This window comes from Passer domesticus, chromosome 8, assembly GCF_036417665.1.
Source record: "Passer domesticus isolate bPasDom1 chromosome 8, bPasDom1.hap1, whole genome shotgun sequence".
In the NCBI taxonomy this organism is placed as follows: Eukaryota; Metazoa; Chordata; class Aves; order Passeriformes; family Passeridae; genus Passer; species Passer domesticus.
This window is the reverse complement of record NC_087481.1, coordinates 40,636,535-40,659,728: the sequence shown is the minus strand read 5'-3', so window position 1 is coordinate 40,659,728 and position 23,194 is coordinate 40,636,535. Positions and strand designations below refer to the sequence as shown.

Genomic DNA, 23,194 nt, shown 5'->3' with positions numbered 1-23,194 from the left:
GAAGTGTGACTAAACGTGAATGGCAATGTACTGCTGACAAGCTCTGACCATTAACATTTTTCTTTCTGTTTAACTCAGCAGGCGAAAGGCAGCTAACAGAAGCTGTCTGCTGTTATGAGCACTCAGAAGCATTTCATTGTGAGCAGCAAAGGAAAACTAATTTCTCTCGAAATTCGAAATGAAAAAGAACCTTAATTCTCACTCAGAATGCTACTTTCTAGGATTTTATTATTTCTTTACAGGTTAATTGTGGATAAATGCAACCAGCATATTTAGAAACAGGACACTTTCTTCTGTTGAGATCTTTGGAGCCTGCAACCCAAGCAGGTGAAATAATTGAGACATACAAGGCCAACATCTGTTGTGCAATTGTAGTAATATGATTCGTTTTGCCATGGTCTTACTAGAGAAAGAATGTAGTCCTTTTATAGCTTAATTGATCACATTTAGATGTTTGGTGAAGTCTGAATGCAACTGGAAAGTTTCTTTAGGGGTCAAAAGTGAGTTCCCCTCACGGTAGTACGTAGCTCCATTATTAACTGATGTTCTGAACTCCTTTAGGCTTCAGCATGGTGTGGGGAGGCACTGAACTCAGCTCTCCTCCTTTTGGGGAAAATTACCAGCTACTCTGTTCTCATGCAAGTGGTGTGTCCTGCTTTGCTTGCAGGACAATGAGCCCTGCTCAGTTCTCTGCAAAAATACTTATAGGTGCCCATATTCAGGAGCTGATTCATGGTATGGACAGATGGACGGACAGAAGAACCTGGGTGCTGTCTAGAATACAAAACCTCTGTTTCAGAGAGAGCTTTGTGCTTAACAGTTCCAGTTGGTTACTCTGTGTGGCTTCCAGCTCCTAGCTCTGGTTGTTTTGATTCCATTCTAAAACATCTACTTTGGCCCTCCAGGTACCAGGAGCCTTGACACTTAACATTAAATTGTGGATTCAATCAAGACCTGTGAATTCTTTCTGTGCCTGTAGTCTGTAAGACAATGGTTGGTGACTACTTTCCTCTGTACTATTACAGAATCAGTCAACAAGAACTATTCCAAACAAGTCAACCAGATAATAAAGGGACTTTTCTAAAAATATTGCTTCACATTTCTCTAAGATATAACAAGAATCAGATTAGACTAACCCTTTAGCTACTGTAAATCAATGCATACTATTGAAATTTATGCAGATTCCCATCTGAGGAAAACCTGGCTGGTAAGATCAATTAGAACAATTATCTTAGGAGAGATATAAAGATTGTACAGAAATGTCCAGGTATAAGAAAGCCTCTTCTTTTAAATGTCATGTTGGGATTACACTGAAGGGTTCTATGGTACTTAAATAAAGGGGCACTTTTAAGTACAAAATTTAAATAAAGAAAAAGCAAAGCCCATCTCAGTGAATTATGAAGAGTCCGTGAAGGGTGGTAAGTGTGAGAATCCAGTCCCTGCTCATAGAAAGAGCCCTACTGTATGTTCCTACAAATATTGATGTTTGAAATCCAAAGCACATGTGATGCATTAGTGTGAAACAGCGATTACATACATGCTGCTCTCTGCCCTGCAGTTCAGGAAAAGTCCTTATGTAATGAAGAACTGAAAGAGTTATGAGGGAATCCAATAGACTGTTATCGTGTAAAAATACCAGTGCTCTCCAAAGTCAACTCACAGTTCCTCAAATGTATGCCAGTGTGTGTTTTGTTTTCCAATAGGCCTGAGAGAGAAGGAGCTCCATTCATGTCAGACCCTGTTAATCTCATACCTCCAGCTCAGTCTGTGTGAATGGAACAGTGACTTGGGAAACCACTGCTTTTCTTTCCAGTCAATTCTCAAACACATAAAACCTACCACAGGAGATCCAAACACACTCAAACAATAACAGGCAATTTTGCCAATTACAGAAACTACTTATGGGCAATAAGAAGGGAACTTTTCATCCAACTCTGATTTTGGGTGTTGGAAAATTAAGAATGACTTCTTCATGTTTCCTTCATCTGCTTCTGCCAATTGCCTTCTGAATCCTGACAGTTTTCATCATACACTATCCAAGTCACTGGAGCAATTCTTGATTTAAGGATTTAAAAATTAAAGAACAAAAACTCAAGCAAAATATAACAACAGAGCTCTGAGGCTGTATAGTCCCAACATGTTATAGATGAAAATTATTTCATTTAATGGACATCCAAAGAATAGGAACAAGCCCAGAGTTTTTCATAGGTCAAACTCTCAGTTCAAAATAAGTGCTTTCAAATTAAGCAAAGCTCTCATTAACTTAATGGCAACTCAGCTGTGATTGCCTAAGTGTTTAATAGGACCTCCTAATCTAATATATTCTTCAGATCTAGAAAATGCTTACTTCCAAGACCTTGGGAATGTTTTATCCCCATGCCTTATCCTACATGTTAAAATCCCACTAACCCTAAAGAGTATTACTGCTATAGAAATAACACCTCTGCTTTTGACAATTTCTCAGGAATTGTGTGCCAATGCTTTATTGTGATTCAGATCTCCAGGAAGACATGATTGTAATTGTCTCCTACAAACTTTAATACAGTGTATAAATTGTGCCATCATTATCAGGGAGTGTTATAATTCACTGTTTTGTGGCCAAGCTAGCAGCACTATCTGTGCTTCTAGACCACCTGTGCCTCAGTAATATGGTGCTGGTATGGAAAAGCCATTGGACACCTGGGATAATGTGGCCTCTGACTCATAAAGAGATGGAAATATGGAATAAAAAAAGCAAGAGTCCTTTTATTCCATTCAAACAGATTGAGTATGCTTTCACTGAAGTCTCAATGTAGAAACTAACCAGTCTTCATTTCCAAATGGCTTTTGTGAAGACTTTTGTGATTTTTTATTTTTTTCACTATATTATTTGTAGCTCAACAGGGCATTCCTAAGTCACTGTGCTCCTGGAGCAGCAGCTGCTTGATCACACCTTTTTTCAAGAGGAAGGGGCAATCTGTGTTACTGTTGCATACAAGGAGCACAATAAGTATGCCATGTCAGAAGACTTACACAGGTAAAAACTTTGAGAAGTGCTGGCTTTCATTCTGCTACCTCACAGGCCTCCAATTTCTTCAAGAGTGATCTTTATGGCAACTTGTACACATTATTAGATGTCCAAATAAAGTTGTTTTTTTTTTTTTTTAAATTCATGCAAATCATATTAAAGTAGAGGGCTCAAAAATACAGGATGGCACAATCCATTCAATAAATTTTTCTATTGGAATAAGATTGCTATTCTGGAATTTTACCCCATATATATATATACACATACACACACACACACACACACATATATATATAGATACACACACCCACATTTGGGGGGTTTTTTTAAGATCAAAATTAACTGTCCTTTCAATTGCCACTATGGAAAAAATAATAATTACTTCTGTGATGAAGCTCTGTGGAAAATTAGTTTGGTATAAAAAATACTGGAACATTTCCCAGTGCTGGGAAAAAATACGTTATATACAATATAAATTACGGTATTGACATGGAACTCTCCAGATAAGATTCTACAGCTTCATTCCTCAAGAAGTCACAGTTGTCTTGAAGTCTCATCTGGGGCTCCACACAAATCACAGTACTTCTGGTCATGCTTGAAGTACTGTATGCCAAAAAGAAAGAATGCAGGAAAGGAATGATCAGAGCAGAAAGCAACCAGCTTTTCTTTGACAGCACAAGGCAATTGTAAATTGAAAAGAACTTGCTATTACAGTTGGCTTCTTCTACAAAGCACAAGAATTCCATATTCCTCATAATTTGCCCTGGATGTTCATCTGTTTCTGAAAGCATAGTAAACTTTCAGTCTCTACAACATCTGTGCCAATGAGTTCTTCAGATCAATCATCTGCTATGTAATTTTTACTGTGTTGACTCTTGATCCCTGCTTTCAAAGAAGTGTCCAATATATTTTCACTAGCTTCTTCCCTAAACTTTTGCCAGGCCTTTTCTCACTCATTGCCTCTTGAAGTTTAAAGTCTGAGATCTTAAACCTAGCTGGTTTTCGGTAGCTCAGCTTGAGTTTGCAGAAGTTCCTTTTCTGTTTTGTGTGAATTGTCTGTCAGAATAAAAATGGATCATGAAAAAAAATTAATCTGTGTCAGCCTGTGTCCAAGGTCTTAGTTAATTTACAGTCAGTGGGTCACTTCAGACCAGAACTGGAATAAGGACTAATATATAGCTTATGTGGACAACTGGGTCAAAGTCTTGGCTGAAGCTAGCATTATAGACCTATCCAGCCCCTCCATATATTAAAAAAAAATCCTGCCTTATAAGAATAATTATTTCCAAAAATATATTTAAATTTCCAACACTTGCAAATACAGCATGAATCTCTGGAACAGGAGATAATCAGAAAAAATAGGACATGGTTTCCGAAAAGCTTTCTGCAAGTTCCTTACCAATCTAGTACCAGAAGAAAGGGCAAAAAACACCTGACACCTGGGAGACTGGGAAATGGTAAAGAAGAAAGAGCTCTGAACAAATAACTGAAGACAGACAGAATTCTAGGAGCTTTAGGCAGGAGAACAGTGATGAGGAGAAGTACTTTGAGCAAAGCAAGAAACAAGGGAAGTAACCAGGCTGGAGTGCCAAGATGAGACTGTTTTGTGAGTTGGAGAACAAAAACTGAGAGGGAGCATTCTGACAGAACCTTGATATTTCTCAAGTGTGGAAGCTATTTTTGGACTTAAAGAATATCTGTTTCTGAATTGGAATTGGGAAATATTTGGCTTAGGAAACCTTTCAAGTTGTCTCTCTTTTGTATTCTGCAAAGTGTCATCAGGGCACTCCTTCCCCTCAGCACCAGGATAAAATTCTGTATGACATCTGCTGTTTTCTGTAGATGGGAACACTTTAGTGTCTTGCTCATCTCTGACCCACAGCCCTCAGGTCTAGACCAGTATTCTCCAACCTACAGCAATGCATATTGAGTGAGTGCTTGGTGACCTATGTCTTAATCATAGGCAGAGGTGTTTATAGTGGCTTGTACAATACAGGCTTTTGTAGAGGCTCACTGCCTCCCTACCATGCTCATCCTACAGTAACAGGAACTGCTCCCCCTTAATACTGCTACTGTCATAGGCTGCTCTAGGTGGGTGGCCCTAAAACTTCCAGGGACCTTGTGTCTGTAGCTAGGGAAAGATTAGGTTTCCTAGCTACAATACTGAAGGCTTTTGGTTGCATTATAGCTGGCAGGAGAACTTCCTGCTCTGGCTACTGCAAGATGGGCTGAACATCTTTCTGCCCCTTACAAGACATGGAGACAATTGCAGTGCACTGGGCAGCTCACCAGTCAAGGAGTTTTACAGCCAGGATCTGAGTGGGAGCTGACAGAAGCAAAAGAAAGGAGAGGCTTGTGTAATTATTAGAATTATTAGAGCCTGCCCCTTCTGAATCTATGTGTGCGCCTAAGAAAAATCTGCCATCTGTACTTTAAGCTCATAGAAGATAAGTAGAGGAAGAAGGGTTTTTATCACATGTGCTGCAAAGCCTTTGTAAAGAATGAAAACAAACTGTGGTGCTGACTTTGTCTATGAAAAACAGCAAGGTCTCAACCATGCTAATATTTTGTCAAAAAATATTGAATCAGTTAGTGACCATAACATTTTCTAATGGTTTCCAAACATCAAAACAGATTTTGGCATAAATAAAAATCCTCCTTCTTTATTAAATCCTTATATGGGTAGTTTCAGAGCACAAGGAATTCTTGACATAAGAGTCACCAGGCTGGACTTTTGCAGCAGGAGAAACTTTGGTATCAGATAGGGCACAAAATACAAAATTGTCACTGCACTGCAGGTCTCACATTAAGGCCAACTGGAGGTGCTAAACAGGTATCAGCGAGGCATCACTTATGGAAAGCAGATCAATGTTTACACTTGGTACAGAAACTGTATAGATCAGGATTTTGTCCCCCAGCCCTCCAAGGTAAGTTTGCAGGGGTCTCTAATTTGGCTTCAGTCTTCTTTTGTCAGTCAAAACACACTAAGTAATTCACATGGTGATTTGATCTTCTGAGCTGATTTCCAACCAGCTTTCTTCCATCTTGAAAGTAGCACTCAATGGCCTCCAGTGTTAATTGTCTCTCCAAGAACATTTTAGGTTTGTTGATTCTGAGGAGCCCATTCAAGACAATAAATACATAATAGTCCCTATTCTTTCTTCCACCCTGACACCTATACAGAAGACAACTTCCTTCCTTTACTCAGTCATATGGCTGTCTCCTCCCAAGAAAACAGCCATCAGTGTTCTAAAAGTACAGCTCAGGTATTCTTCAGTCCCTCTAAACTTTTCTCTCACTTTGATTGGCGCTTTTTTCTCTTCAGCTTTGGCAAGACCTGCAATCCCAGCTGAGGAAATAGCTCATCTTGAAATGAATTTCCTATTTTGGATATAGAACAGGATAGATACCTAGAGGAAAAACTACACCCACACTGAGCACAGCAGGAGCATGGAAGATTTAATTTGCACTTCCAAAATACTCTGAAATATCAAAACAAAGACAATATTTCAAAGCAGTTTTTTTTACTCTAAGCTGTACAAGGTGATCAGTACGAAATATCTTACAGCCATTAGGCGTACCAATACCTAACCTTTTTTTTTTGATGCTTACAGGACTTTGCTAAAATTAGTTGCTAGAAAAGAAATTTCACATGCTAAATGTCAGTCAGGGAACTATTATTTTATTTTGTACATTGTATTGCAAAAGATTAGAAGTTTCCAACAATGAAATTAGTGAGAGATATTGTTTTGTGTATGTTAAATATATTCTTACAACTGTTTTTTCAGAAGGTTCTGCTGAAAATAGATTTGAAATACAGTGAGTTTCTCATGTCAGAGATGAGCCTTATTCTTCTCCATTAAACCAATTAAAAGTTGGCTGAACCCAAAGTCATTGGAGGCAAAAATGAATGCCTATACACAGTAATGAGGTAGAGATATGGTGAGTATATTTCAAATGAAGGATTCAGGAGCTGGTCAAAATTGCTGCTTTAATCTACTGGCTAAAACATCAAATCTGAGATTAAGAGAAACATTCACCTTTTATCTACAGGGTTTAATTGTGCCCAGATGTCATGGGGCATAGAATCATAGACTTATAAAACTATAGAATCATTTAGGTTTAAAAATACCTTAAAGATCAGCAAGTCAAATCATTAACCAAAATCTGCCAATTCCAACTCTAATCCATGCCCCTAAACGGCCACATCCACACATGAAAATAGCCTGACTCAAACCAAAAGAGAAAATCATGCATGGAACTACAAATAGCCCAAGAGACAAGAGCATGTGGACAAGGAAATGAGGACCATGAAGGAGGAAAGTGATGATGGTGTGATAATGATGATAATGATGATGATGATGATGATGATGATATGGAAAAGGGAAGTCAGAGCAAATCTGACTCTCAGAGTGATAAAGCAAGAAGTACCTGTAACCAAGTTTTCAATAAATCACTTTCCTTTCATGTCAGCAAGCATCCTCAAACTACTCTGGCTGTATGGTGGATAGAGCTTTGGGCATTACTGGCTTTTTTGTTCAGCTTTTGTCCTTATTACCATTGCTTAAAAAATTTCCAAAGACATTTGGAAGAAGACTACATGCAGGTTTCAGTGGCATGTCATGTCATGGAAGGATGCTGAGGTTTGGCTCAGACCTCTGCTTGCCCACCTCTGTCTTTGCTGTGTGCTCCTACAGCTACTTTCAGGAAGGAGATCAGTATTTCCCTGAAGGAACTGGAATGAGCACAACAATGAAAAATCCAGTTAACATCATGCAGGTGGCTTCAACTCTGCTGTCACCTAAATTATAAATTAAAGAAAAGCAAACTTAGACCAGGTAAAAGAGTCTGATGGTTCCTCTCATCTTTCCCCAGCTAAATGAAGTAAGAGTGCTAGACATGCAAAAGGCCACAGAATCCAAGATTCATATAGAATCCAAGATATTCAAACCAATTGTTTCTAATTGTTTCACTGATGCCTAAAATATCTAAGAATCAGTTGCATGATTTGACTTTAAAAAAGTAGTAGTACACTCCCAAGAGTTATGTTGGGTTTTTTTTTTTTTATTTAAGGTGTGTTTATCCTTCTGTTTTCTATTCCATGGAGCTTTGATATTCCTGACCTGTCCATGTTATGACACTTTTGTGGTAAAATTTTAAGCATTTGCTGTGGTAGTGTCCTAGCACACATGCTGGCCTGTGCTCACATATGGTCAGTTTGAACCCTAGATATGCAGATACCTGATCTGTTTTCTTGAAACTTGTTACTTGGACAAGATTCTGACAAACTGGAATGTGGGCCCAGGTTTTTGGCAGAGTGCCTCCGTTTTCTGTATCCGTAAGAGGCCTTACTTTCCCAAGCTCCTTGTCCCACTGGTAGTTTCATAAAAAAGCTCAGCATGTCCCTGGAAGTTCACAAAGCCTTCTTCATTCATAAACAAGTTGCTTGCGAGCCCATGAACAGAATGGCTCTATCCGTGACGTCTGATTGACCTTCAAGAACTGCACACATGACAGAAAAAATAATAATAATAAAAAAGGGGGCAGAAAGTTTAAGGAAATAGACAAATGAAGAACAAGGGACCCATCAGTGTGTTAGTAATGTGGTGAATGCAAGAATTAAAGATATAAATATCATGACGGGCTGTATTTGCATTGCCAGAGTCTGTTTAAAAGAAAGAACCCCAGAGCTAGGAACCGATGCCTCCTGCATCCCTAATGGCTTCTATATAAAAATTGTCATTTTCTTTGTATGATTAAAATAAAGAGCAACGGCAAAATAAACTCTCCCTTCCTACATGTTTCTTTTAATGACTCCACTGCTGATAGAAGATGCCAGTTTAACAAGTCTGCAGACAGAGGCCTTCTGTCTGCAGAATAGGTACAAGACAAGCCGTGGCAGGGAGAGGGTCTCTGCCACACACGCTGCTGCCTCTGACCAGCAAGACCACCCCAAGAGGGAAAGGAGCATTCAGTCCTTGGCCTCCTTACTGTCAGCAGCAGCCTGGGAGCCAATCAGTGCCCTTTGCCAAAGAAGTTCCAGGCAGTCTGAAGTCTGAGCACTTGTCACTAGCGTGGAGTTAACAGTTCGTTTAGCTTCATTTCTGCTGGGTGCTACTGACAGCTGCTCCCGAGAATGCACAGCATGTCATTACTGGTCTCTACACATGGGTCATTCATGCAATTGCCATTTCTAGCTATTCCATTAGTCATCATTGCCTGTCATCTCCCTGTTTTATCCTCTCTGGCAAGCTCACTTGCTCTCTGACTCCTTTTACTTTACTCCTTTTACTCTCTGTCCCTTTTACTTTCCAGATGGCACTTTTCTTATCTTCCAGTGCTGCCTTTCCAGTGGAATCCAAAACAGAGCAGAAAGGACTTGCTTGGCTTTAAGTAGCTAACAGCTGGCCAGCTTTCTTCATCACTGAATTGTGCTCACACATTTCGAACTACATTTTGAAAGTCAGAACTTCTAATTTCTTTCACCTCTGCAGTGCAAAGCTTCTGATGGCAGAGGGTAACTCAGCCACCTCCCAGGTATAGAGAGATACATGTTCTCTCTTCTCTCCCACCAGATTTCATATGTTACAGTGCCAGAAATGATGCTAGAAACTTTCATTTAGTGCTAAATCTCAATGCTGAGCAATATGGTGACTTAAAAGAGCAGCAGTGGAACAGAGTTCTGTTCAGACTAAGGATGAACACAAGCAAAGATCAAGGGCTGTCCCCAGGTGGCTTTATCATAATATATTAACTAACTCAGCACCAGATGCTGAGTCTCCAAGCAGCCAAAAAACATCATCATTTTAGGTAGCATAACTGATAGTTCTCCATCAAGATGCCTGCCAGTGAAGCAGTCATGGAAACTGAATTAGGCTTTATTACTCTAGAATTTCTCTATTACTCTATTTTAGTTTAAGTGATGCTGGCAAGGCTCTGCAGAGGAAATGCTGGCAATTTTCCTAAACTGAGTGTTCTGTGGGTAAACAAGAACTTTCACCTTTAGGAAAGTGAATCGAAAATATCTCAGCAATGATAATGACAATAGGATCATCATAGTAAGATTATCTTGCAGGCTCTGAAGGTTATAGGTAGCAAGTCAGTGCTAGTGATGTTGGTGGATACCTCACAATGACTCAGATCATGGTCTTCTTTGGTGCTTTGGCAGCCTAGTCTCTAGAACTGTAGGCACAATAAATTTCCCTAAACTGCCCTTCAGGCAAAGTTGCTGCTACTGAGATTAAGCTAGTGTGTGCTTTATCTAAGAGAGCTAACACACACCTGAGTGTCTCCTTTGGTACTACTCTCAACAGTCCTATTCCATGCTACTACTTTCACCTACCCTGTAGCAGGGTGGCCACATCTGAACTCTTCATTGCTAACTAACTCTTAAACCACTCATGAGCTATGTGATGGAAGTGAAACTATGCCAAGAACTTTTCTAAAAATCCACTAGCATGGAGAAGAGTTCTGGTGCTGAGGAACACTTCCTGGCAATGTTTACGAGTAGATGAAGCCTTCAGGGTCCCTTTTTCTTGCTATCTTTGCTGGACTCAGGCACCATTAGTAAAAATGTCTGAAAGTTTTCCAGCTGTAGACAAGGCTCCCAAGTATTTGAATATGTTCCCTTTACTGTTAACAGAGATTTTTATAAGACATAAGAATATCATAATTTTCAGGCGACAGTTAAAACAAACAACCAGGTGTTTATCCCAATCATTGGTTCAACACTTTAGCTTTATATAGGTGCTCATAGGTAACTTATCTTTCTTTACAGATGTTGATATTTTATTAATAAAAATTAAGACAGTTATCAATTTCTTACCAGACTTATTTCTCTGAATCTATACTAAAATTGATGAGATTTTTGAATGCAAGTTGAAGACAGTTTAAAACAACAAGCATAAAACCAGACCTTTAATGAGGGAAAAAAACTTTCATTTTTGGATGAATTACAATATTTTACAAATTCATTTATATCTACACTAGAAAAAATTAAATATTCAAAAATGTACAGAAAATGGAAGCACTAAGGCAGCTGTATAAACAAAGAACATTGTTAGAAGCTGGAAAATGGACAAAGAATAAATTTGCAAAGGAAGCAATAATGGATCATTGGTATCTGAAGATCTTAAGGAAGTTCTCACAGAGTAAGTGAGAGTAAGCAATTGTTTAAATCTTGGCAATTCCCTAGATGAGTATATAATATGATGATATACTACAATTGGTCCATCCCTCTCTGCTTGCAGACCATGTTCTGATCTTCAGATCTGGTAAAGCCCAGAATTCAGGCAAACTCCTGTTTTGGGAAGGGCTTCATGCTCTCAAAGTCTAGATGCAGTTGTTGTTGTTTAGTTTACTGAATGGGGACCTCCCAGAAATCCATCAGCCAGGCTTCTGGCTTCTCTGATATCAACAAGAAACCCCTGGACATCATCTGCTTGGTTTAGAAAAGGTGTCCTGACATTAGCTCCCCCAGAAAGTTCAGCAATATCTCAGACAGAATCAATACCCTCAAGAGTGCTTACAGAAACAAAACTTGTTGGGTTTTTTCTGCATTTTATTTTATTTCCCTTCAATGAAACAATTTTTCTTCACCATCTAATCACACCAAACTGTGAATTGTCTTGTTAAGTATTAATTTCAGGCACATTTAGTGATATTCTCATGGCTTATAATTATCCAGTAGAGACAATAATGCCTTATCATTGGTATACAAGAAACTGCATTGATTTTCACTAATATCCCTTCAATGTCACATAGAAGAAAGGCAAATAAAGTCTGGTCTAATTGTCTGAGTCCCCACTGATGCCAACAGCATCCCACCCGGACATAAACTGTAATTCCCAGGAACTATGTTTCTTCTATCAATAGATGACTATTCTAAGCTCCCTGACACACAGAAGAGTCACCATCTTGGATATTACAAAGCTAAAAGTCTTAGAAACAGACTTCAAACACTTTTGTTTGTGCAAAACACCAGACAATATGACACATAGTCTCAAAATAATCTGAGTTCTGGATATAGAAGAAGCTGGTAAGTGAACAGCTACTCACAGTCAGAACATCATTTTAACTAGTCTTTCCACTCATCATTTTACTCAGTCCTCTTCTGCTGATTGTGGCTGGAAAAATTAAGTTGCTGTAATTCACAGTGTTAGTTTTATACTTGGCTGAAGTCTGGTTTGTAGCTTCTTGGCATTTTTTGCTATTACTGGAAGTGTGGCTCAGAGTATAATTTGGGTGACCTTGTGATGGGCAGTTTTAATATGGAGGTGGAGATCACCTACACACCTAGAGTAGCAACTTTTCTGGTGCAACACTCAAAAAGACTTTTAATTTTTTCCAGCCTCACAGAAAACCATCAAAAGTTTTATATTTATTCTACAAGTATCTTTTGGTTTCAGCGATCAATCACCCACTGCCTCAGAGTCACTGAGTTTTACAGTCTTGTTTTTAGCATATTAAAAATGCTATGCAGTTCCATACGTAATGAAAAAGGCAAAAACCGTACTTGATTTTTGTATCAGACTTTTACCATCTCAGTTTGTGGTGATGTACTAAAACTGTTCCCCAAGGCACTGGAAAGAAGGATTCAGTGTTCTTTGGGAATGTGCCTAAACTGAAATGTTTGAGACCTCAGCAAGCACAGACAAAATTGATTGGCACTGTGACATGGTCACAGTTTTCCATTTGTGTATTTGTGGAGCAGAACATGTCCATTACTACATCCAAGTCAGAACACAAGGAGAACTGTCTTAAAGGTCTTTTCCAACCTAAATAATTCTATGATTCTATCTTAATGAAAATTTCAAGACTCATTAAGGCCAGATTTTATGAGCATCTTAAATTACTATATTTGGTAAGAACATTGGTTTTCCAGCTATAAAGTGTATTGTTTTGCTTTAACTGATTTTGTTTTAATAACCAAACATATTCCAATTATATTCTATTGTTCAGTTCTCTTTCTGAAACCTGGGCTTTGACATCTACCTGTTGGAACTACCTTAGCTGTTTGGAAACAAAGTCCAGACATGCATCTGTTTTTCCCAGATGTTCAGCAGTAAGAACCCTACAACTTTTAGCAGGTTTGGCATGAGCTTCCTAACTCTCTGATGTTTTCCAACAGGGGTTATGCATACATCTGCTCTAATGTTAACTTCCTATCTCTCCTTCTCTAGCCCCCTTCCTCCCTCTCCTGGACAATGAGAAAAAAATACAAAGGTCATGAACCTAACTGCAAGCATCTCTTCCTGCTTCTTGTGTGGTTTTCACCCTGACCTTGATACTCTCTTCTGGGCGCCTCATGAACCCCCTTGTGCTTCCTTAAGAACAGGAACAGCAGAAAGAGGGAAAGAAACTCTGGCAATTAGAAACATACCCTGAGATTTCCTGCTGCTAATGCCTATTGCGAAGAGGCTGCTGTTCCTCAGTTAACAGAGAGTAAAACAAGAGAAAATTAATGAGCTTAGCAAATTGAGGACAAATTGAATAAAAGAGGGAAAAATTCATCCCTGATGTGTTTTATTGGAAGGCACCAGATGGGTAAATTTATCTTGATATTTTAAACTATTTTTTAAGTACACAAGTAACGACTGGGGGGTTTGTTTCTGTTTTGGTGGTAGGGTTTTTTTCTTAACCATGCATCATTTGGTATTTGCAACTTAAACAACTTCATTAATTTTCTGTAACTAAATATTGTTAATATATTCATGTAACCAATATGATAGAGCGAAGAAACAACATGATTAAATGGCTGACTTATTCCCACTATGGAATGAAACAGCCACTGTATAGAGGAATGACCTGATACAGGCAATTTTTGCTCTTTGTGCCTTTGGGTATCATCAGTCTAGATTATTCCATTAAACAAGTTCTTCAATACAGATACCATCTCCTACTATGCTTAAGTAGTTATTTTTAATCCTTATAGTCTTGGCCTAAGTGAATATTTATTACAGTGAAATGTTTTCATAGCTGGATTACCACAGAACTATAACAAGGACTCTTCCACAGTACTCAAGTGCAAAAAAGTGCTATGTCCTACATTCAGTGCTAAGAGGTGTTGACAACACTGTCACCTAACAGATTTACTTGGCCTTGGGGGGAGAAACATTTTTGGCATGAAATTGTTTCCAGTGAATAAAATACTAATTTTCATTAACCACATTTAAACTGTAAATTTACTATTACATAAGTCACATGTAAATGAAAAGCCTTAAATCAGGTGTGGAACGTACTTGTAGACAAACACCTCTTGGTAATAAATTCATATGAAGCAGCAATTGCCCTGCTGTGGCCTAGGTGGAGCATTTGCAAGTGCTGCACAAAGAACTGGCTATTCACATGGTTCTGGCACTCCTTCCTAGTTTCCTGCTGCTAAATTACATTAAGAGACTCAAAACATACTTTCTTAATATCCCTCCCCCCTGCAGGGAATTACTGTGGTTGCCACAAGAAAGTTACTTGATCATGATGGGGCAGGAAAAGGGCTTGGTACAATCCTGAACAACTGATCCATGTAAGCATCTCTGGGGTCCCAATTCAGCCTGCTGTCTCTACTCAGCAAAACACATGGCCTCTCTATTTTACTTACATAAGAGGTTAGGTAAGATGGACTGCAATGAGAACTAACACATTTTTAATTTTCCCAGTGATGTCAGTGGAGTGGTGGAGGTTACCACAGGCTGTACAACTGGAGTTATAGACAGGAAGCTCTGCAGAAAATTGACTGCTTTTATGATTTTCTTTTTCTAAAATACTTCTTATCACTAGGGGCTGAGTTTTAACTGTGACTCCTACAGTGCTACTGTAACATAACATGACAGTGGCATACAAACACAGACGTAGTCAAAGATGAAAAGAGAAAGCCACAGTACTCCAACAGTTTCATCACTGAACTGTTGTGATGCCAGCCAGTGAACTGACATGTCATTGAAATTAAGCCATTTCTCTGTTTCTGGGACCCAGCTTACCCGTATCCAGTTTTCATACTCAACATTCTTAAAGTGTTTTTAATTCATGACAGTACATGCAGCAGAATTGACTCAGAAAGTGCTACTCAGTGATTTAAAACATGAAAATGTGTTTCTGAAATTGCTGATCTTATATTTACCTCTGAAATGCACACTCCTGAAAGAATATTCATTGAAAATTTGGGGTAAATAACACCCAAGACTCTGTTTGGATTATGTTTCCTGACTTAAATGCACTTGCCAAATTTTCATATTTCACTAAATATAAACGAGCAACTTTAAATCCATATCACAAGCCAGGCATTTTACTTAGTGATGTCCAGAGCAATTCCCAAACCTGGGATTCACTAAACTGTTAGAAATGGCCTGTTTTGATCAGATGGATCAAGTTTTTCTTTGAATCAATCTTAATTTCTATCTTAATTTAAAGATCTTAATTTAAATAATGTAGCCTAACATGGTATAAATTGGTCAATGGAACTAGGTTAATTTATAATTAATGAGGTCTTTATCAAGCAAAATATCTTCAGGGATTGCAGGTGTGTGCTTGTATAAATAGACATATTTTTTGTAACAAAATGAAAAGGAAGTCTGATATAGGGTAATGGCACTTCTAAAGATTGTCTTCTGGAAACATGAAGGACATTCAATCTATGCCATTGCCATCAGAGCTGTTATGCAGCAGCTACGGTTCTGTCAGTAACAACAGTACCAGAATACAAAGAGCAAAATGAGAGTTTTCAACCTTTCACCTGTCTGTGCTCTCTCAAATTATCTTTGCCCCGGTCACTTACATTGATCTCACCTGGTAGAAGCTCCTGAGCATTTTGCACATCTCAGTACAGAATTCACACAAATTATCCTTCCCACAGTATCTCAAGTCAGATGTGAACAAGGCAAAGCAACTACATCTGTTTTGCTCAGGGTCAGAACTGCTCCTTGCAAATCTCTCCACAGCAGCTCTTCCAGTTGCCAACTTGTATAAAGAGACTATGCTTTGCACAAATTCCCTTGTATTCTGGGACTTAAGCTGTCAGACTTGAGCATGCTTTTCTTCTTCATGGTGTCGTTTTTATTTTTTTGCCTGTCCTTTACCAAGTACTACATTACCTGACACAGACGAGGGATAGAATACTCATCTCCTTCTGTTATTTTTATCTGATGGAGAGAACAAGCATATGTTTTTCACAGATGCAGCTAGAGAAAAACAAGGCAGTTACAGGCTGCCTCAGAGGCTGACGTAGTGCCTCTCATATTGCTGCTATTGCATTCTGGCAAAGATGTAAAATAGCCAATACCTGCAGCATATTGCCACTAATCGCAAGGTCTCTCCTCAGCTCTGACAGTGCTTGATCCTAGGTTTCCAAAGTAGTTTCAGGGAATTCAAATCTGCCCATTTTTAAAACAGATCCATTGATATTTATTTACATTACAGGTAAATGTAATGTACAAGTATGGCACATGGTACAATGTTTAACTGACTAACATTTGGAAAACTCTTTGAGGTCCTTGATTTATAAGCAAATTTGATGCTTCTAACTAAATGTAGCTGCAACCTACCATCCTGTGTTTGGACCAAACTCAAGACAAACCAGCCTACTAGCTGCTGGGACAGGAATTTGCTAGTCTCCAGCAAATTTCTGTTGTTCAGACTCCTCTGTGCTGGGTCTGAACCTCCTCCTCACTGTTGTTACATTCTTTACAGTGGGGACCACAGAAATTCAGGAGGTTCAGGAGGGGTTGCACTGGGCTATACATGATGAGTACTCCCCACATGATCTGAAAACACTAATAAGGTCTGTGTTTCTCCTCTGTTGCATAAGCAGAACATAAAGAGGGAAAAAAAGGAGCTGGATCTAATATGATTTTCAAATTAATTTAAGCACTCCTTTCTTCTGAAATTCTTTATTCAAACTGTCATGTTTTCACATATCAGAAGAACAAAAATGCTTAAATTGTTTTGCAAATTATGCTCAGTTGGAAGCTTTTCAAATGAAAGGCATCTTATGGACTTAATCAAAAAGCAAGGTACCCAAACATGGGATTTAGCAACATCTAGATGTTGACTTGTCCATTAACAACAGATTGCCATATGCCTATGGAGCTGAAAGCCAGATTTCTCAATTCTGCTTCATGAAGGTACTGTGTCATAGAATGTGGGGAACTCGATATCAGTGTACCAAGGGTCACTACTACTGTGACAGAAACAGCAGCTTTAGTGAAACCACCTACTCTGGTTGCACAGAGTTAACTCCAAGTGTTAATTTACACACACACATTCTGGTGTCTGTACATGGAAGGCCTCATGCAAATCATCAAGGCTGGGTTCTAAAGAGCCAATTTGGCCTTGATCAGAATGAGGTCTATCTTACTGACTTTTACAGTGCAGTGCGAAATTTTCAGGTTTTGAAAATGTGCATATGTGTGTGTGTGTGTGTGTGTGTGTGTATCTCTGATTGACTTGATCTGGTACTCTGCTACAGATACATATGACTGTGCACATAGAAAGCTGTGAACGTCTGCATATAAATATAGATCTTCCATTACTCTATATTTAAGTTCAAGCAAAAGGACTTTTACTCACAGTGAAGGTAATAAGAGGGGAGAAAATACTTTCTGATGACAGTTTTATATTACTAAAGCTTGTTAATTAATGATAAGAACCCTTTCATGAAAAGTTTATTCCTGATAAAGAGATGTTTCTTTCTGTATGAAAAGTTATATAATTACTTTTGTGTGTCATACTTTGTGGGGGAACTATATCAGGAAATCTAAAAGAAACTACTCATCCCTTTCTGTCCAAGCATACATGGTGTGTTGCTCCTTGCCATGTGAATGAAAAGAAGCTGTATCAGTGTGCAGTCTGCTCACTCCATCATGAATGCAGCTGCAGCTGGCCAGGGACTGCACAGTACTTTGTAAGAGAGTGATAATTTGTAGTTGGAATTCTACGGTTGCTTTATGTAGGAATTTGGGCAAGATAAATACAATGATTGCTTCTAACTTAAAAATAAATTAAAAACAACACCCTGGAAGTTCATAAATCTCGGTTTATAAATTAAGACATGGCAGCACAAATAAAGAAGGTGATTGCTTAGACTCATGCAACAGGCTGCAAGAGGTGGCTAAGTAAAATCTCATTGTCATGATTCCTATCTGCTAAATCTTGTGCCTTGTTTCTTTCAAAGCAAACCGTTATGAAATTAACATCTTTTCACACAGGAAACAATTGCCTTTGCAACAGCTCATCCCATGTCACATGCTTGATTTTCTCTATTTACCAAGCTTCATAGGCTGCCATCATCATTGCTGATTCAGCATACTTCCATACAATGCCAGTCCAAGCTTTTGCACTTCATAGGAGTTAACTGTAATTGCAAAGGTGCAATGCCCTGCAGCCTCTGCCTTTGATCTCATTGCAGCAATTCCTCCATCATTATACTGTAAAAAGTAACTATGCTGACCTTCCACAGGAATTTTCATGCAAAGATCCAAATCCATTGTTGAGAAAGTGTAACTTTTTAGGAATTCTATCCTGGAATACAGTGATGATCAGTTAAGTGACAGAATCATGACTTTAGTTGAATTGCTCCATACACTACATGGAGCACAGTCTTGATATAAAACTCACTGATCTAGTTCCTGTGCTTGAGATAAGGTAGGATGATGAAAACGACTCAAGGCTGGCATGAATGTTGGGACCATTTGGTCCCATACAACTTCTACTAGATAAGTTGTATTTAACTTTTTAATCTTTAATGTTTTATTATCATTCTGCAAATGGTTGAGTATCACTCTGATTCCCACTTCAGAGCTAACAAAGTCATTTATCTCTTGCAAGAGGGATATGAGTGGAGTAGAGGACAAGGTCTGTGGTGGAGGCTGACTCACAGTCTAAGCACTGGCAGGAAAAAAATTGCCTTAATGATTTTGACAGTCTGTTGTTGAACCAAACATCTTGTTCCCATAAGAAGCTTTGCATCTATCTGTAGACAATAACTGTTCACAGTGTGTTCACAGCTGAAATGCAGATTATTCCATAAGGTATCATACCCTTATCCAGACAGAGATAACATCATTTTGCTTACCATACATGCCTCTAGAGCTGAAAAACAATCTGAGTCTCCACAGCACATTCCAGCATTGTTGCTTTTTCAGAAAGAACTTTCCTCTTCCTCTCCAACTTCAGCTTGGTACCTATATAACATAGGCATTGTGCCCTGAAATATAAAACAAAACAAACTTTGAAGTGCCTTTAAACTAACATAACTATTTCATCCTTCTAGCACATGCCTGTGCGTAGATTCCCATTCTGCAACTGATATTTATTGATCTACATCCATATGATCCAAGAAAAGCTTGACTGCATCGCCTTGTGGTAAAATTATAAGGGGAAAAACTGGAATGTGGGGGAGAAGGAAGGAGGAGAGCCAAGCTTTTATAACTCTTTGTAAACCTGGTTTATGTGAGCCTAGCCAACCCAGGGTCTAAATGATCTGTTACGCTTAAGATGTGAAAGGCAGCACTGTTGCTGAGCTGCTGGTGCCCCACAGAATCAAAATATTTCTGCTGAGCTACAATTTAAACAGTCATACTCCAAATATGGGAAGCAACCCCTGTGAGGAAGTATGTTTTCCTTCTCAAAGCACTTTACCTTCAGTCAGTAAATGTTCCTAAATGTAATAATAAAAGCACTAAAGTTTAGGTGCATTTTTATTTTGTGCTAATAGAGCAATCAAAAATGCACAGTCTAAATTTTGCATTTTTATTCTAAAGAGATTTCAATGTTTTCCTGTAAATATACATCTGATCATCATATCCCTATCTGTCAAGAGGATATAGAGTTCTCCTGCCTTTTTACATTCATTAACATAATCATTATTATGGTTTCTCACTCATGATCAGTTTCTGCTTAAATTATCAGATTGCAATTCCCCATTACTGTGCCTTGCTCTGGCACAAAACTCCAAGGAACCATCTACCAGCTGAATGCCTTCTACCTGTCACTTGTTTCTCTGCTTGCCTCTCACATACAGGCTGCATTTTACTTCTCCTCATACTACAAAACCAATCTGAGTAAAATAATATTTCCTAAAACATGAAACCACATTTAGATCCATCTTCTTCCTCCTCCACTCCATATAATGAGAGCATCTGTGAATTTGGCAGATGATAAAACCATACTGGTGGAAAACTCTAGGCTTTCTGACAGTGGTGAACAGACCCAAGAAGAGTAAAAGACTTGTGCCAGCAATCAGGTGAGGTCTCCAAAGATATGAACATCATGATTGTGAGAAACCTGTATGGTGGTGGGTGGAAAGGGAGACATTTACAACTTTCTGGTGAGCCTAGTATCTAGTGAGTACAAAGAATTGCCAAGTATCACATAAATCAGAATAAAGCTGTATTTTCAAAAGATACATCCACAAAAAGTGAGAAGATTTTTCAAGCTCTTCAGCTACTATTTACCAGCCTTCGTGCACATTGAGATTCTTCAAATCTGTACTGATTTCATCTATATACCTAAAGAGGTGTCTTCCCCTTGAAAATCTGACATCTCTTCTGGATGTATAAGCCTTACAATTTTGAGAGGAGTTGTTCTAGTAATGTATTCAAAGGCTGAAAATGAATTTGAAATGGCATATGGCTCTCACACAGCTTCTCTTTCCTATCTAGCACATTCAAAATGCAGCTGTCTAAGGCTGGGCTGAGCCTTTCTCTCTTCTTGTCAATGCTGAGGTTCTGGACAGGCACATAGAACAGGCAGCCTCTGGAATCCTTTCTTCTCATCTGTTTCCCCAACACAATTTCTTTTTGTTTCTAAAACTAATGAACACTTCAGCAGTACAGCTAAGAGAAGCTGTAGGTATCCAAGCCTGTCAGTGCTTTAGGTGAAGACCGTCCTCACTCAAATGTATTTGGGCTAGTCCTGCACTGGGTTGCAAGGTAGTATTATATGGTCATCATTGAAATATCTGTGCAAATGTTTCCAGATTTGGAACCTGTCTGGAAAACTACCAAGTTTTTAGCTGATCTACTGAAATAAAAGCGGCATGCATCCATCCTATGCACATCTGGATAAGATTAACTGTTTTTCTAAACTGCTAACTTGGAGCAGTAACATGGAGAACTAACATGTTTACCATTAAATATTTCTGTGGGCTGTGCTCTGTTTGATACAGTGACTCACTGCTGAGCATAACCTAATTTCAAAATTCATTGGTAAGTTTTATCCTCATTTTTCATGTGGATAAATAAGTACTATAATAATGTAAGGGATTCTAAAAGGCAATCCCAGTTTCTAGATACAAAAAGAAATAAAGATCATATTGATGATATACTTAGGAGACCTGTCCTTGAAATTTCTGATAGATGGCTCTCTTTATCAGATATTCTGAAGACAATATGAAATGGGCAAATAATAGATATAGAATTACAATTTTAGATTATGAGAGAATTATGAGCATATCCAAAATGCTGGTAAACACTGGTGAGATCCTTAAACAGTTGCTTTTAGCAGTGAGATGTTGGTAATAAAACATCAAGCCCAATCATAATCAAAAATTGTGACTCCAGGAAGGACAGAGCTCTGAGCAGAAGGCAGCCTCCATGATCTGAGTGCCCAGTAAAAAAGATGTTTACTGGACCTGCAGATGATGCATGCAGCAGGTGAATAGACAAAGATATATACTGGTTTTTGGAGCAGATAACACACTGAGCTGCTAGATAAGGAATATCAAGCATGGGAAGGCAGAGTGCCCCAAACCTAGTTTCCAGTTTCTGAGATGTGAAAGTACTTTTGCATAATCATGGACTGCTTCAAGAAGAACCTGCATGAAAGATAGGTATAATGATGCATTTTTCCCCCTACTTAATTAGGAAAATTTATATGCAAATGAAACTGAAAAATGGGCCAAAATTGGAGGAAAGGGGAGGGTGAAAAATTTTCTGAACAGGAAAGTGACATTTAAAATGTAACAGAGGACTCTTTGCTTGGGAATAAGTCTACATGATAGTCTATATTACAGTGTACAATGTTACTCCTGACTATGGGCTGTCTGAAGATGAGGCTACAGCTTCACACACTCCAACATTCCTCATCTCAGTCTGCTGTTTAAGCTGCTTTATTCTTTTACGAAAATACCTATTGACAGGGTACCTGTGACTCTGATGCAGCAAGACTGTGGTGTCTGGGTGGACAATCCACCTTGGCAAGCATAGCAATAGCCAGGGTATCTGTAATGCAGGTATTCAAGAATCTGCTTTTAGGCTTTGGTGTGTCTAAAGGTGGACAGACACTTTGCTTGCACCTGCTTCTGGGGCCTGTGGATGCAAAGTAGGTCTGGACTTGAGGCAGTCTCAAATTTGTGTTTATAAAGCTAAGCAAATAGGGCTGAAAAAATAGTGATAATCAATGTTTCCTCATTATCACAGAGATCTAGACATGGCAGGATGTCTGACAGTCCAGATAAGGTATCTTACTTTGATGCTAAAACTTTCAGTGAATACAGAAAATTTTAACCTCCCTTTTTGGTCTAAACTTTTCTAATGCTCAATGACCCTGCAATTATGGTTGGTGACTAAATTATGGTCTCCAACAAAATACTGAAGTCCTGGAATTTTTTTATCCCCTCATTGTTTCCACATTATGGTCAATATTATTTGAAATCAGATTGATTAAGGTCCTCCATCTGTGTGCTCCAAATGATTGACTGCAGTGTGAAAGTGTCAGAACTCACAAGAGAAACAAAATTGTAGACAGGAGCTTCTAGCAGATGTCACTTCAAGAAAAGCTACCAATCTCCAAAACAATAGGAAATAAATTATTTCCTGAGATAGCCAAATACACAACACATTGATTAAAGAGACATTATCTAGCACAACAATCAATACTCACTTTGAAATAAGTATACAATATCAAGTCTAACTTCAATTTCCCTTCTGTAGAAAATTAAATCTTTAAGACTTTAATATAAACAGGTGAATGGCAGATGAAAGCAACATTACATTACATAGAACTGTTTAAGATCACTTATTTTTCAAGGATTATTTGTCTTTTAGCACTGTGCTTCCCTTAGCATCACTGTTAACTCTTGTCTAAGTATTCCACTATTTGTCCCTGTAGACCTTTCTATGCCAATCCAGCCATTCATTCTTGGCTGGCTGGGATCATGTTTTCCAATGTGTAATTTCTGTTCCTTTCTTTCCTCTG

At 38.5% G+C, this 23,194-nt stretch overlaps 1 protein-coding gene across 1 annotated transcript in view; it reads right to left on the bottom strand.

Moving 5' to 3' along the window:
• MAPK8 (mitogen-activated protein kinase 8) overlaps nt 1–19,205 on the bottom strand; it is a 175,108-nt gene extending 155,903 nt beyond the window's left edge. Inside the window, exon 1 of the mRNA XM_064430754.1 lies at nt 19,071–19,205. The gene's annotated coding sequence lies outside the window, so the exon portion shown is untranslated. The remainder of the gene's footprint in view (nt 1–19,070) is intronic.
• Between the last annotated feature and the right edge of the window lie 3,989 nt (nt 19,206–23,194).